Source organism: Bubalus bubalis, chromosome X (genome assembly GCF_019923935.1).
Source record: "Bubalus bubalis isolate 160015118507 breed Murrah chromosome X, NDDB_SH_1, whole genome shotgun sequence".
NCBI classification, from domain to species: domain Eukaryota; kingdom Metazoa; phylum Chordata; class Mammalia; order Artiodactyla; family Bovidae; genus Bubalus; species Bubalus bubalis.
The window spans coordinates 137328964-137345518 of NC_059181.1; the positions used below are offsets into that span (position 1 = coordinate 137328964).

Sequence of the window (16555 nt, forward strand, 5' to 3'; positions counted from 1 at the left end):
GACATGTATGAGCCCACTTCCTAGATTGTCAGTAGACTTTAATGAGCAACTCAATAGAATCTCTCCATTGACTGGGTGTCTTACAGGGATTTGCAATCAGTGAATCCCAAACTGGGGTCCCTGAACCCATAATAGCCTGAGAGAGAATCAATGCATTACGCTGGTATTTCATAAGGTCTAGTGAAACATACCAGCAGGTGGTTGCAGAGGTTAACTACAAAGGAGAGTGTTTTTGGCTTTGGCCAGAATTAAATGACCTTGGTGTGACTAGCTTGGGCTGAAGTTCTGGCCCAATTTTATATGTATCTGATACATTATTCAATGAAAAATTATTACTTAAAATATATCCCATTTAAGTCGATAATTTTGTAATATTTTTTGATTTGATTTATTTATTTGACTGAGCTGGGTGGGTCTTAGTTGCGGCATGTAGGATACTTAGTTGCAGCATGAGGACTCTTAAATGTGGCATGTAGCATCTAGTTCCCTGACCAGGACTCAAACTCGGGCTCCCTGCATTGGGAGCATGCAGTCTTAGCCATTGGACCACCAGGAGATAAATATTTTGAATACAGAGGGTTAAGAACACAGACTCTGAAACCAGACTGCCTGGATTCAGATCCCAACTTCAAAACTTAGTAGCTGGGAGTGGATAAACAAATTGTGGTGCATCCATACTATGGAATATTATTCAGTCATAAAAAAGAATGAGGATACATGCTTCAATGCAGAGGAACCTCAATAACATGATACTGAAATGAAAGAAGACAGAAACAAAAAGCCACATATTATATGGTTTCACTTAAATGAAATATTCTGAATAGGTATATCTGTCGAAACAGAAAGCAGATAGGAAGTAGCCAGAGTCTAGGGGGAGGTCAAAAGGGGAGCAATTGTTTAACAGGTATGGAGTTTCATTTTGGGGTGATGAAAATGTTTTAGAACTAGGCACAGGAGGTAGTTGCACAATACTGTGACTGTACTAAATACCAGGCAATTGCATACTTTATTATTTTTCAGTGTTGAATTTATTGTTAATGCCAACATTGACAAATATTTTCTAGATTTCTAATTTTTTAATATGGAATGTTTTTATAGAACATTCGTTTATTCTTTTTTTTACTGAACTATAGGTCATTTACAGTATTTTGATAGTTTCAAGTGTACACCAAGTATATTGGTTATGCACACACATATATACATATTCTTTTAAAGATTCTTTTCCATTATCGATTTTAACAAGATATTAAGTAGTTTCCTGTGCTATACAGTAGGTCCTTGCTGTTAACCTATTTTACATATAGTAGTGTGTATATATTAATCCCTAATTACTAATTTATTCCCCCCTCCGCACTGCATTGCACACATTAGTTAATTTAGGGACTTCCCAGGTGGTCCAGTGGTTAAGACTCTGGGCATCCACTGCAGAGGGAGTGGGTTCAATCCCGGTTCGGGGAATTAAGATCCCGCATGCCATACGGTGTGGCCAAAAAGTAAAATAAAATAAAGTTGTTAGTTTATGTTACGTAAATTTGATCTCCATTTTAAAAACTTACTAGAATTTCACCAGTGGTCCAGTGGTTAAGATTCTGCCTTCCAATGCAGAGGTCATGGGTTTGATCCCTGGTCAAGGAACTAAGGTATCACATGGCATGGGGGGTGGTCAAAAAAAAAGTTACTAACTGGGCAACTTTGAGCAAGTCACTGAACCTTTATGTGCTTCAATTTTTTCATCTGTAAAAGGAGAAAATGATAATATTTACCTTAAGAAGTTATACTGAGGGGAACACGTGTACACCCGTGGAGGATTCATGTTGATGTATGGCAAAACCAATACAATATTGTAAAGTAATTAGTCTCCAATTAAAATAAAGAAATTTATATTAAAAAAATAAAAAAGCAAACTAAAAAAAATTAAAAAAAAGAAGTTATACTAAGTTATTATTTGTAAAATCCTTGCAACAATGTATAGCACACACTAATTTACGTGTGTTTAAAATGGGGCCTGTGAGGGGAAAATTCATAAAACCTTTGACAGTGAAAATTTTGGGGGCCCCTGGGTGAAAACACAGAGTCGGACACGACTGAGGGACTGAACTGACTGACTGGGTGAAAATGACAATGGAAAGAGTGCTCAGTGTCTTTCAAGGGGTCATCTAGGAATCCTCTGGTTCCAGCTTCCTGGTAGCAACTATTGGAAATTCAGAGTATAAGGCTCCACCTCAGACCTATTCAATTAGAGCCCAGGTGGGTGGGTGCCTTGGAATCTGAATTTTGACAGCACCGCCCACAAGACTTGTGTATATTAAATTTGAGAAATTTTGGTGTTGCTATTTTTAAATATATTTATTTATTTATTTGGTGGCACTGGGTCTTAGTTGTGACATGCGGGATTTTTTTTTAGTTGTGGCACCTGTGATCTTTTATTTATTTATTTTTTTTAGAGGCATATTTAGGAATTGTATTTGGCATTTCTTTTTAAAATTTATTTATTTTAATTGGCGGATAATTACAATATTGTGATGGCTTCTGCCATACATCAACATGAATGGGCCATAGGCATACATGTGACCCCTCCCACCTGAAACCCCTCCTACCTCCCTCCCCACTCCAGGTTGTCATGGTGCACCCGCTCTGGGTTCCTCTAGTTATACAGTAAACTCCCACTGGCTATTTATTTTACATATGGTATTATGTACATGTTTCAATGCTATTCTCTCAAATCATCCCACCCTTTCCTTCTCCTCCTATGTCCAAAAGGCTGTTCTTTATGTCAGCCTTTTAGATGCAGTGTGTGAACTCATAGTTGTGGCACATGGGATCTAGTTCCCTGACCAGGGATCGAACCCAAGCCTGCTGCACTGGGAGCATGGAGTCTTAGCCACTGGACCACCAGGACCACTGGAGAAGTCCCCGTATGAGCATTTAAACTGAGCATGTACTGAAGAGAAAACACTGGCTTCCTAGCTTTAAAAAAAAAAAAAATCTAAATCCCAGGTCTCAACTTGTCTTTTTTATCTTGCGACTGCCTTCCCAAAATGGACAATTCTTCCTCTGGAACCCCTTGAAGTTTAATGAGCAAGAACAGACACACAAGAATACATATAAACACACAGTCCCGAAATAAGCATGGTATCTTTACCAAGTTATCTATAGTAACAAAACCATGTGCTTACTCTAGTTTGTTAATGTCGGAAGTGCTATGCTGGGCTGTGCAGAGGACATAGTAACACACGGCCCTTGCCCTCCAGATATTTGCAAATTCTAAGAGAGAAGATGGCTACTGAAAAGGTTGGGGTATCCTGGGGGTGGATGATTTGAGAAGTGTGGTGTACAGGGGGGTAGGTTGGGGGGGGTGGGAAATGATAGAGTATGGGTGAGACTTGAAGGGTCCCATGCCCCCACTGAACACCTACGGTCAAACAATCCCAAAGTATTCCTGGAGTGCTGCGTCCTTGAATGCTGCTGGGTATTGTGAGGGATGCACCTTCTATGCCTACAACAAGGTGCCTGCCCTCAGATGGAGAGGTAGAACAGAACACAGAAAAGAACTAACTGCTAAGCAGGGCTTACCTACGGGGTCAAGAGTTCAGAGGCAAAAGCATTCAGCGAAAGCTTCATGGAAATGGGGTTTGAAGGATTTGGGCAGGTGAAGGGTGTCCTGTAGGCACACAGATAGGGGTGAGAATAGCGTGTGTGGCTTCAGTAGGGCACATCAATCTTGGGTCAGCATCCCCAAGCCAACACAGAATCACCACTACAACCAGAGGAATGCACCACTCCAGGAACTGGAATTTGGGGAGTTCCCACTGAATGTGGGCCACTGGGCTGAGAACTGTTCCTGAGCTTCTTCAGACTGACTGAAAAGTCTAGCTTAATTTTATTCCATTCTCCTCTTCAAAAATACACCTCTCTTTTTCTCTGTGTTCAGGTTGCGGCTTTTATTTCCAGGCTTGAATTTAGCAGGTGCTCCCAAGTTCTGAACTCTTTAAAAACTCCTCACGTTAAACACAAAACCCAGAAAACTATTATGGGATGTCTACTGGAGGTCAGGCACTTTACGAAGTACTTAACATACAAGAATTCATTTGACCCTCGAAACATTTTCAGGAGATATTTATTAGGTCCCATTTTATACATGAGGAAACTGAGGCTCAGAAAGAAGTGGAGTGTCCAAAGTAATATCGCTAGGAAGTGGCAGAGCCAGGATTCAAACCACATCTGTCTAACTTCAGAGACTGTATGAAACCACTAAATGGGAAGACAAAGACTAAAAAGGACCAAGATTTAAAACTGAGTCTTTTTTTTTCCTTTCTTTGGCTGAATGGCATGCGGGATCTTAGTTCTTAGACCAGGGATCGGACCCATGCCCCCTGTAGTGGAAGCTTGTGACTCTAACCAGTGGACCACCGGAGAATTCTGCTAAAACTGAGTCTTTAATAACTGGCTAGAAAGAACACTAACTCTGGGCCTCAGTTTCTCCACTATAAAATAAAGAGGTTGGATTAGATCATCCATCCATTCATTCACTTAACAAACACTTGTTGAGGGCCAACTCCATGCAAGGGTGGACAACATTGGTAAGGGAGGATGGAGGCTGTGATACACAGATGAGAAATACTGGGTTCCTTCATCCAAGGAAGGGAAAATCTGGTTGGAAAGATAGATAGGCAGAGCATAGAAGTGCTAAGTAAAGGGATCAATTCAGTACTGTGGGGTCAGGGAGTGGGGGATAAGAGGTGGCAGGAAAGAACAGGCTTGAGTAATGGTTGAGTGCCATTTCAACAAGCTGAGAAGGGCATAGATAAAGCTGAGGGAACAGTCAAGGAAGCGCTCATCTTGTCCAAGGAATGCCAAGAGGGCCAGTTTGGTGAGAACAGAAGCCCTGTGAGGGACACAGAAGGAGAGAAGGCTGGAATCAAATCGGGGAGGGCCCTGAAAGTTAGGTGAGGACTCATGGACTTGATTTTGTTGGCAGCCTGCAGTCACAGCCAGTTTTTCAGGAGGTCAGTTGATTTCTTAGAGTTCCTTCCACCTCTAACACTGTCTGTTTGATTAAGAACCTTGTTAAGTGCCTAGGAGTCTTCAGGAAGGGAGGAGGCTTGACCTGGAGAGGGCTCTGGGGTGATTTTAGCCCCCTTCCTCATTTCCCCCCCTCCAGCTATAAAATCCAGAAAGGTTGTTAGTTGTTTACAGAGTTAAGTTTAACCAGACACACTGTCTCCCCATCTAGACCCGGGGCTCTGAGAGGCCAGAGACCAGGCCTTCCTCAGCTGCAGTGAGCTGCTGGAACGCATCTCCAGCAGCAACCTGCGGCAATAAGGTGCATTTGAAATGTATACGAATACTGGCAATGAATTGCCCTCTGTGGCCCTACCCAGGAGATAAAGTGAAACACTGGAGAGCACATAGTGTGTGTAACTCACAGTCAGTCTAGTACCAGCCCCATTCTTTCCCCATATTTGCAAGGCTCTTTCTGAACCCTGATCTCCTCTGGTCTGCTTTCAAGTAGGGTGACTTAGCATAAGTGCTTTGACAGGCTTGAGACCCTGGATTCCAAACCTGACTTCACCTTCACCTTCACCTGACTTCACCTTCAACTGCAGGGACTGAAGGGATGACCAGAAGCTGCAAATCTGCTTCATTCTGACACTCTAAAGATCTAAACCACTGGGATTTTATTGTTGTTGTTGTCATAGGACTGGGCTGTTTTACCAGAGAGACAAGGCCTGTGATTGCAGAACAAAGCAGAGAATTGAAGCAATTATCCTATGAATTTAGCCAGAGGTTTGGTTTGGGGCCTAAATTACCCTGGGACACCACCCCCCAATGCCCTGTTTTGTCTGGTCAGTTCACGAAGACAGGGCTCAGGCCAGTGTCACCCCTAAATCTCTGTGCCACATCTAAGGGGGCTGGTGGTGCCAATGCTAATAATAATAACTCTTGTATGAGCCTAGTAGTTGACAGTGTACAAAATTCTTTCCCATCCATTATTTCATTTGATGCTCAGGTGTGTGCCTGTGAGGGAGGTATGACAGGTGCATTGATTTCTATATTTTAGAGCATGGGGAAGACCCAAAACACATTACCTGGCACAAGGCTGGCACTGCTTAAATGCTAGGGCTTGCCTGAGGTCCCACTGCTAGCTATCGACAAGACAGAACTGGGATGGGATTCTTAGAACTCTCCAAACAATCCTCTTTCCATTACGACAAGCTGCCTCTCTGAGTCCAGCTGTTATTGATGGGAGAAACAACTAGAAAAACAAATCTGCCTGAAAGGGAATATTTTTGACATGAAATGGAGGCCCCATACCATATTAAAAGGAGCTCCGTATGTGGAAACAGGATTACTGAGGTTGAATCCTGGTTCGGGAACTCACTAGCCATGTGACCTTCAGCTAGCCGCTCATAGCCGCTCCTGGCCTCAGTTTCCTCAATTACAAAATTAAGAGCTGTAGTGAGAAACAAATGAAATAACACAACTGAAAGGGCTTTGTAAACACTCCGATGTTGTACAAAGGTAAGGTATTATGATGATGATATTGTGGTTCTAGCCTCAAATAAAACAATCATTTAAATTTACATTCTTTACAAGGTTTCCCACAGCTCTCCCTACCCTGCTCCTTGGTTTCCCATCATCTCCTGTAGGGCAGGAAGTGTGGCCCCCAACAGGAAAGGGCTCAGAAAAGCTAGAGCTTCAGCCAGGAAATAACCATCTTGCCCCAACCTTCATTTCGCCAGATAAATGATGCAGCCAAATGGTGAGACACAAACGAGAGGGAATGGAGATGTCCAAAATCCATCTCAGCCTCAAACCAAGGAGCAAAGTAGCCCTAAGGCCTTAAGAGACGTGGAGATGCAGTAATTACCAGGTTAATTAAAATCACTGAAGACGGCCAATGTGAATCAAAGCAGAATTGGTGGGGTCTGCGTTATCAGGCCTGATAGAGGCAATTTCCCCCCTTTAAAAATGCATTCTGAGTTCATATATTGATTAGCTTAAACAAATCATTTCCAAATCTTCACTTTCCCTTGGTGCAACTAAGGCCAAGCACTTTTTAATGTATGTGCATGGGGTGCATGGCAGGATGGGAGTGGTCAAGTAAAACAGCTAGTGAAGAGGGTCCCCAAGCAAAGTAAAATGGCAAGCAGTCTGTCCTCACTGCTGGCAACAGATTTTGAGGTTGGTGAGAACAAGCAAGAGGGGTTGCAGAACGCCAGGCCTTAAAAGCAGAACCACTGCAGCCTTCATGGCTTGCCCTCCTCCACAGTCCTCACGGGCATCCTTCAAACCAGGTGAGGCAGACATACCAGGCAAGTCTCAACTGCCATCTCTAAAGTCCTTCCAAAGGAGAGAAGACACCCCATAGCTTAGGGATGGAACCTCTGGGCCTAGGACAAAGGCAGGGGTGGGGGGGGGCGGGGAGAAGGAGGAGGAAGACATTAATCCTGCTGGGCTTCCTTTTAGTCCAAATCACCCTCTGGCTTCCTTAGTATAGATAAATATGTAATAAATAATATCAATATATCTGCACATAAAGATTTTTTTCAAATTCCTGCTATTCATTTCACATTCCGTTGACAATAATGCCCTGAACCCTCCAGGAACTGCTGGGCACCTCCCCTAATACCCTCTAGGTTGAGGCCATGCCTTTGAAGTCCCCACCAGGGACTCAGGGCTGGAACTGCTAAGAAATACCCAAAGACTGAAAGCAAGAAGGCCAGCAGCTTGAGATCCATCGCAAGCTGCTCTCCTCCTCAGAGTTAATGTAAAGTCATCAGAGTTCCAGTGTGGACCGCGCAGGCTTCTCAGCCCTTCAGTCCCAGGGATAGCCTGGGATGTAAACACGTCGGAGGATTTATTCCTTTAGCTAGGAAAGGAGTCGTTAGGGTAAAGGGTAAGGGTCAAGAGGTTCAGTTTGGTGTCTGAGGAGCCCAGAGAAAGCGGGCAGAAGCTGAATCCTCTTCGAGCCAGGTTTTTGGCCCGAGTCGTGCAGGCTTCCCCCTTTACAGACCTTTCGCCCCCTCCTCCTTCCTCCCTCGGGCCTCTCACTCCCGCCCCCCACCCCAATGTCTCCACGCCCAGGCCGGGGGCTGCCCTTTGAGGTCTGCCTAGGGAGGTTTGCAGCCGGGGCGGTTGCCACGAAGGGTGGGACGCCCCGGAGACGCAAAGCGAGGCAGCGAGCCCCGGCATTTTCCCTTCCCCAGCACCTGTCCCACTTCGGCGCCGGGGCTGGGGCTGCACCCGCGGGCGGCCTCGGTGCCCAAGCGTCGGAGCCACGCACCGAGGTCGCCCGGGTTAGGGAAGTGGGGGACCGGGGGAGGGGCGGGGCGTCCGGCGAGGGCGCCCCCCACCCCGCGCACGCAAGACCCTAACCACCACCCGCTTACACAGAGGCTAAACCGAGAGAGAGAGTCACACAGAAAGCTCGAGCGAAAACGCTTGCTCTCCGACCCCGAGCGGCGTTGCTCGCCCCCCCTCCTTCCTGGAGCCAAGGGCTGGCCGGGGAAGGTGGCTCCGTTCTTCCCCCGTGGCCAGTGCGGGGTCTGCGGCTGCCTGGCGAGGTTCCGGCTTCCCCGGGGCTGGCAGGGGGAGCCCCGAGAACTGCAGGCCCGCCCCCCCTTCCTCCTCCTCCTTCCCCTCCTCCCCCACGTGTCCTCCCAGAGCCCAGCGGCCTGATCCCAGCACCCCCCGCCACCTCCCTCCTCCTCGCGCTTCGCCCGCTTCCCCGGCAGCGTGGAGAAGAGCAAAGTTGCGACAGCCGGCGAGGGGCTCTGCCCAGGTGAAGGGGGCGCCGTGGGAGGGGGGGACGGCGCGGCCCTGCGGCGGGGGCGGAGGGGAGATAAAGAAACTTGCTTTCCGCCGCCCCCACCCCGCGCGGGTTCGGATCTTGCGTGGACCCAGCCCTCGTGGCGAGACGCGGCAACGCCGCCGGGACCGAGGCCGGCACCGGGACCGGGACCCGGACCGCGCGCCCGAGTCGGCTCGGCGGGCGCAGGCAGCGGGCCAGGCCAGCACCCAGGCAAGGGCGGGGTGGGTGGCCGTACACCGGACCGAACCGGGGACTCCAGTGGCCTGGGCGCGGGCCGAACCCGGACCGGGCCGAGTTGGGTGGCGAAGTAGGACGTGGATTCGGGGGCGGGGCGCGGCGGGAGGGGGAAACCAGGCCCGGCCGGACTGGCCTGGGCGTGGGGGCGGGGGGCGAGTTCGGGGCACTTGCTGGGCTCGGGACCGAGCGGTAGGGCGGGGCGGTGCTAGGGGCTGGGCCCGACTCGCGGGGAGAGGGCGAGGGGAGGGGGGGCTGGGGGTGGAGTAGGGGCGTGGAGTTGGAAGCGGGGTCTGGCCTCGGCCGGGGGCGAAGGTAGATCGGCGGGGCCGCCAGCAAAGGGAGGGAGGCCCGTGGTAGCGCGGCGGCGGCGAAGGCCAGCTTCCGCGGAGTTTGTGCCCGGGCTTCCCGGGCTCCGGCCGCCTCACGCGCACAAATGGGGCTAGGGGATTGACTGGTAAGCAACTACGAGTGTTAGACGGTGTTCGGCGGCGATTCCGGGAAAAGCGCGGAGAGACACTGTCTGCAATTATGCCGCACACCCCCCCCCCAACCTCTTTAGCATCTGGATTCTGCTCTCAGGGGGCCGCGGACCCTCCCCGCCACAACCTTTTTACTCTCCAGCACTCCCACCGCCTCCCCCGCCTTACTCGGCCATCTGACTCTTCTAGGGGTGTGTGTTTGGGGGTGGACGACGGCGGGGGGTGGGTATACTTTTCCTCTCGCGGCGGCAGCCTAGTTCCTATCTTTATTCCTACATGTAGCGTCGCTTCGAGTCGCATGGACATTGGGGTTTAGTTAATTTACCCCAACTAACGCCCCCCCTCCCCAAGCGATTTGATGGTTTTTAAGGAAGAGGACGAATCTCTGGATTTCCACGCGTGGGATGAGGTTTGAGGATTGGGATTCACCCCCAGCTCACTTCCACTACCAACCCCTCTTTCCTTGTGAGCCATTTCCACGGGCATCCGAACTCGAGGGGAGGAACGGCAGTATTAATGTGCTTCTCTGTCTCTACACAGGGTCGGCGTGGCCAAGGACGGCTGGTCTCGGAGGAAAAGTAGCCACCAGTCCAACTCGGGTCGCCCCCACTATTACTTAGGTGAGGGGGGGCAACACTAAAGAAGGGGATACTGGTGGGTAAGGGCCCAGTATAAGGGAGGGGGCTGGGTAGTCGCCCCCGAGGGACTCCCTTTCTTGGCGGGGAGGGAGACGCGAGCCCCGGCTTCAAGGGAGGGGTTCCGGGGAGGGAGATGAGGGGTGGCGACGAGGGGGGGCGGGAAGAAGGGGGGAGTCACGCCCTGCCAGCAAGGGGAGCCTCCCTCAGGCCCCTGGGAGAAGGGGACTGAATGCGTCTGCTCCGTGCTGCTGGGCAGGGGAGATCGGGGGTCTCCGGATTTGCACATTGGATCCAGCACCGGTGGCCTGAGAAAGTCAGGTCGGGGCATAAGGTGGAGAGCGTTGGAAGAAAGAGAGAAACCCCTGACCGTGGTGCACTGATCTTTTCCCTTCCTCAACCTCCCCCTTGGTGGAGCGTACGGTGGGGGGGGGGGGCGTGGGGCTTCTGCAGCCCCTCGAATTGAGCGCCTTCGCCTCTCCTGGGAGTCTAGCTTTTTGCCCGGCTTGCTGCAGCCAGCGCTGCCTCCCTCTCCGGAATCCGCTCGGTCCTCGCAGCGATCCCCTCCTCCTCCCCTCCCCTCCCAGTGTCACCGGGGCTGCTTGGCTCTGCCCCCTTCGCCGCCGCTTGCTCCCTGCTTTCGTCCCTCCCTCTCTTGCTTGCTCCCTCCCTTCGCCTCCTCCTCCCTATTCCTCCCCCTGGGCAGGCAGCATTCTGGGAGTTGTAGTCCCGCAGAGCGGGGGCCGGCGCCACCCGCGAACCCGACCGGACTCCACTTCCCGTCGAGCCCTGCGACCGGCACCCACTCCACCAGGCTTCGCTCGCACACACAGACACACACACACACCGCTCTCCCCCTCACTCTTTCGCTCGCCGCGGCTGCTGCCAGTGTGTGGCTCTGTCTCTCCTCCGCTTTGCTGAGCCCTCCCTTCTTCCTCTCAGTTCCTAGAGTCCGACCGCCGCCGCCGCCGCCGAGAGAGAGGAGAAGGAGGTCGGTGGCAATAAGGGGCGGAGGGGGCATCAGATCGGGGCAGTATTAGGCGGGTGGTGGCTCTGAAGGGGTTAGAGGGAGTCCGGGTGGCGGCCTGAGCCTCCCCGCGGAGCCGAGTCGGGAACAGGTGCGTCTTTTTTTTCTCTCCCCCAACCCTTCCACCCCTTTTGACTCCCCAGCTTTCTCATATCCCCCACCCGCTCCTTTCTACCTCAAGCCTTTCCCCAACCCTGTCCCTTCTTCGCCCCGCGGCCGCTCTGCTTGTCCCCCGGGGGCGCCGTCCTCTTCGTGTCCCCGGACGTAGCGCTCCCTGGAGCTCAATCTGCCCTCGCCCCTCCCTTTGGGACAGCTCCCCTCTACTTCCCACCTTCGTACCCCATCCGTGCCCTACCCTACCCCCTCCTCACCCCTTCTTCCCTTAGCCAGGTGAGACTTGTTCACCACGATCCGAGAGTCTTCTTCCTGGCTGGGCGGGGGTCTCCATGGAAACGGGGGTCGGGTTGATCCTGGGGGGAAACCATTGGAATTACCCCACTCCTCGGAAAGGGAGAGGTGGAGGCATCGGTCTTGTTAACTACCTGGCCCCAACCCCCTGCTCCGAGGATCCGACGATCCGAAGGGAGGCTGGCCAGCAGGGCAGGGCGAGAAAGGGCTTGTTTTTTTTTTTTTTTTTTTTTTTTTTTTTTTTTTTGAGGTGGGGGGGCTGTCCGTGATGAAGTCCTGAAGAGAGCAGGAGAAAATACCCTCCAACCTCAGAGGGGAGGTGCGACGGGTGCTCTGAAGGGCTGCTTTCTCCCTGGTGTCGGGGTGCAGGAACCGTAGGGTAAGGGGTACCCCTAGGTGGCGGCGGGGCCTGGGTTCGGGAGTGGGAGTGCTGTGATGGGGGCAGGGGCAATTATCCGAGTCCCTGGAAAAAAGGCGGGGGATGACTTCGGAGCGCCCTGGCTCCGCTGCCCTCGCTCTAGGGGCGGGGGCCGCCGGGCCGGGCGCGGCGTGGAAGGGGCTTAAATTGAAGGAGGATGAGATGGGGGTAATTCATACTAGCCCTGGCAAGCCAGGGGGGAGATTCCGGCGTGCAAGCTCTCCACCCGCTTCGCGCCAGGCCTGAAGGCGAGGGGTCTGAGAGCATAGCGAGGGCTGCAAGGAGGGAGGCTCCGGTTACTGGGCCGGGTTTCGGGATCAGGGGCAATCCCTCAGCCCTTGGGGAAGGAGGGAGAGGGATGGCCACGAACCCCAGGGCTCCCCCACCCCGGGTCCTGAGGGGCGTGAGGAACGGACAGCAGGCCCGGCTGAGCTGGATTCGAACAGATCGGGGCTGGGGAGTGCGGGGGGGCTTAGTGGTGGGCTTCGGGGGGAGCAGTCCCGCGGCGGGGCGGGCGGGCGGGGCGTGGGGCTCCGGCGGGCGGCGGGGCGGGGCCGGGGCGGCGCTGCTGCCGCCGCCGCCGCTGCCGCCGCCGCTGCTGCTCCTGCTGGGGCCGCCGCCGCCGTTGCCGCCGCCGCCGCCGCTTCTGGGCGGGGAACGGAGGCCAAAGGGAGTCCCGTGCCGGGGCAGAGGGCGCCGGCGGCGCGCGGTGGGGAGGGGGCCGGCCTGGGGGCGGGGGCAGGCGGGGGGTGGAGCCCCCGACGGGGGGCGGTACGAGCCCGGACGAAGACGACGGAGAGCCCCGGGGGCCGGGTGCATGGAGGACGAGGTGCTGGGAGAAGGAAGCGGGGGGTGGGTCCCGCGACGGGCCTCGTGGGCTTGGCTCGTCGAGGTTCTGCTTCGGGACAGAGCCCTGCGGGGGTGCCCAGGGGCCCGGGAAGGGACCGGGAGGTGAACTGGAAGATGGAGGGGGCCCTGCTCGCCGGGGTCCCGCCGAGAGGAAGGCTGGGCCAGAGGGACGTCCGGGGCAAGGCTGGGAGGAGCCGGCCGCACCTCAGCTGGGGATTTCGAGTTATGGAGGTGGGGGAGATCGTTGTAGGGAAAGACGTGGTCAAGGGGAAGGCACAAGGCAAGCAGACTGCAAACCCCGGAGGCCGGTGTGGGGGGTGAAGGCTTCTGTTCCACCCTCCCACCCCACCCGCGGTGGAAGCACTGTTTTTGTTTTATTGTTTTGAAAATTTTAGACGTTGCTTGAATGAAGCTGTTGATGCGGTGATACTTACTCATTCTTGGTGTCTCCTGGAGTAGACAGTAAGGACAAGCGTATCTTGGTGAGGACGAGGCTAGCCCAGGAGTCTAGCCCAGTTTAGGGGCTCTTTATGCTAGAGTGGGAAGGGAGCCTGATAACTTCTGTGACAGCCGAATGAATACTCTCCAGGCGATTGGGCACAGAGGTGGAGTACAATTGCAAAAATGTTTGGTGACACTTCTTGGGTGCATTGGTAGGTTTGCGCTACCCTGGTTAGCCCGTGGGTCTTTCAGCTTAGAAGGCTATTTTTCAAAGTCACTCCGCTGAAACGTATTTCAGGGGAAATGAATGCAGGATGCGTTTGGGGTTGGGAGTGGATTAGGTTGATGATAAAATTACAGCATTGGAAGGCACTTAAAAGGCCACTTAATTTTCTGTTTACCTGTCCTGTCCTTGAATGTTGGGAGAGGGGAAGCTTTATTTTGGGAGAGACGGTAGGCAGCACAATGGAGCAGAGTTTAGGGGTACTTAAATTGGATGGTGATGTCACCATGTAGTACTGAAGAGGACAGTTATGTAGGAAAGAAATTTGGAGGATTCCACTGGGGATTAAATGGGGGTAACCTAATCCTATAAATTATCCAGGGACTCCAAATAGAAGCAAAATGTAGAGTGAGGAACCTGTTAAATATTGATGGAGCAGCAAAGTTAGTAGGAGAGACTGGGGGAGCTAGGAGAAGCAGGAGGCTTGGTTATGGAAGTTAAGAGAATCTGAAGGCTGATGGAGTTGAGGAGGGACATGGCCATCTTGACTAAGCTGTGTGGACATTGCTAGGCAGACTCATCTTTTGACATGGCAAGTGAGGCAGCTGCCCTGGGGGTGGATGTAAGGGACAAGAGGCACAGGCCATGGGGCAGAGCCTTACTCACATTGGCATCATTAATAAGAGGGCTGACCCTATTGCTAGGTTTGCAGCAAAGGTAGGTCGGTTTCTTTATGTTCTGGCCCTAAGAAGTCGCTGATGGAGGAAGTGGGGTGGACTTTGATGTCTGGGTTAAGGAGGGCTCGTTCTTTAGGTCACAAGGAGGAGATGGCAGATTGTCGGGCTAGGGCAGAGGAAAGCTGAGTCCCTGTCAAGCCCCGCAGTTGGAGTCTGGATTGGGCAGAGTGGAAGGCAGTTCCACAGGAAATGGTGGCTGTACCAAGGGCACTTGTAGATCTGGCTGTATTGATTTACCAGGAGAGGATAGGGAGGGAAGGAGGATCCCTTTCTTTCTCAGGAGTGTAAACTTTCTTGGGAAGCAAAAGGGGTTCCTCCAGACATCTCTTTGCCTTATTCGTGCTATAGTTCACTACATGGGGGTGGGGAGGGAAGGTTCTCAACATGATGAGTCTGGATTATGGGTTTTAGAGAGCATATTCTTTTAGAGGAACAGAATTATAGGAGGAAAGGATTTGAATATTAGAAAGAAGGAAGGCAAAAAGAGAAGTCAGAAGTGGGTTGGATAGGCAGTGAAGAGGGAAGAGAGGTGGTTATCACTGGTCCCATTTTAGGGCCAACTAGGAAAAAGTGGAACCTTAAAGTCTCCAGGATAATGTTTCCAAAGTAAAGTTTGAAGACCCTTTAAGACTCTTAACTTTCATGCTAGAATAAGTAAGGTTTGGGCAAGAGAGAAGGATATTGTTGTCATTCAGTTGCTAAGTCATGTCTGAGTCTTTGTGACCCCATGAGAGAAGGATGATCTTGGGTAAAAGTAGGGCTAGGGAGAAAAACTGATATATGGGAAGAAACAAACATATTTACACATAAGGAAATAGGAAGTTTAGAGATACTATACAGACTGAAAAATGCAGAATAGAGAAAGAGAGTGGGATAATGAGCCAGAGTTTATTCAGATGTCATCTGGAGTTGGTGTGAGGAACATAAAAACTTGCTTTGATGGCTGCTGCCCTGGGAGGGCCCAGGAAGCAGAGGTTAGCTGGGATCCAGGGCTTAAAAGTCTGAGCGTTAATTATAAAATCTCAACTAAGGTAAGTATACAGAATGGGGATAGGAATTCACCATTGTTAGTAGAATGGCCTTGAAAGAAGGAGAAAGAGGGAATACACCAGTTTTTCCAGTCTGCAAGTGGGCGGAATACTAGATATAGGGAGGTGAATGATGGAAATTCCAGAATGAAACAGGATAAAGCACAGTGGCCTGAGAGCCTAGGGCCAGAATGGGAGGGCGGGGTGGGAGCAGGGAGAAGAGGCGTTAATCTGGGGTTGGACAGCTGGAGTGGTTCATTGCTTCTAGGCTGAGCTAAGTTTGAGATGGGCTAGAACGGCCTCAGACGGTAGAGAGCTGTTTTCCAGCATCAACCAGCATTCCAGGATAGAGAGAGAAGTTCATGGTTGAGTTTGGTGGGAAAGTGAACACTAGAGTGGAGTGGAAAGAGTGCTGAGGAAAGTGGAAATTGTCGGGGTAAAATAGACAGTGAAAGGGAGAAGCCACTGATGACTACATTAAGGGCAAAAGGAAGACCCTACACCTTTGAGTTTTCAAAAGGAAAATAAATTTCTTTTTAAAATATTTGTTTATTTATTTATTTGGCTGTGCCAGATTTTAGCTGGGGTTATAACTGTGGCATGTGGGATTTTTAGTTGGAGAATATGAACTCTTAGTTGCAACATCTAGTTACCTTACCAGGCATTGAACCTGGGCCCCCTGCATTGGGAGGGCAGAGTCTTAGCCACTGGACTACCAGGGAAGTCCCAGAGAGGAAATTTCTTAATGCTGACATTCCAGTTGGATGTGAGTCTCTGCTTGCCAGAAGGTTTAGCGTCTGACTGGCCAAAGAGGGAGGTAATAAGAAGTAATCTACCTTTCGGCCAGTAGGATGCTGCTGCTGCTGCTGCTAAGTCGCTTCAGTCGTGTCCCACTCTGTGCGACCCCAGAGACGGCAGCCCATCGGGCTCCCCCGTCCCTGGGATTCTCCAGGCAAGAACACTCGAGTGGGTTGCCATTTCCTTCTCCAATGCATGAAAGTGAAAAGTGAAAGGGAATTCGCTCAGTCGTGTCTGACTCTTGTCGACCCCATGGACTGCAGCCCACCAGGCTCCTCCGTCCATGGGATTTTCCAGGCAAGAGTACTGGAGTGGGTTGCCATTTCCTTCTCCAATGCATGAAAGTGAAAAGTGAAAGGGAAGTCGCTCAGTCGTGTCTGACTCTTGTCGACCCCATGGACTGCAGCCCACCAGGCTCCTCCGTCCATGGGATTTTCCAGGCAAGAGTACTGGAGTGGGG

General features: G+C 51.7%; 1 protein-coding gene across 6 annotated transcripts in view; it reads left to right on the top strand.

The window, feature by feature from the left end:
* The first annotated feature begins 8637 nt into the window (after nucleotides 1-8637).
* Nucleotides 8638-16555, top strand: part of BCORL1 (BCL6 corepressor like 1) — a 60628-nt gene continuing 52710 nt past the window's right edge. Inside the window, exons 1-2 of one of the 6 annotated variants that reach the window (XM_025275802.3) lie at nucleotides 8638-8785; nucleotides 10072-10151. The gene's annotated coding sequence lies outside the window, so the exon portion shown is untranslated. The other 5 variants (XM_006065656.4, XM_006065657.4, XM_044937006.2 and 2 more) reach the window with 5 other exon arrangements.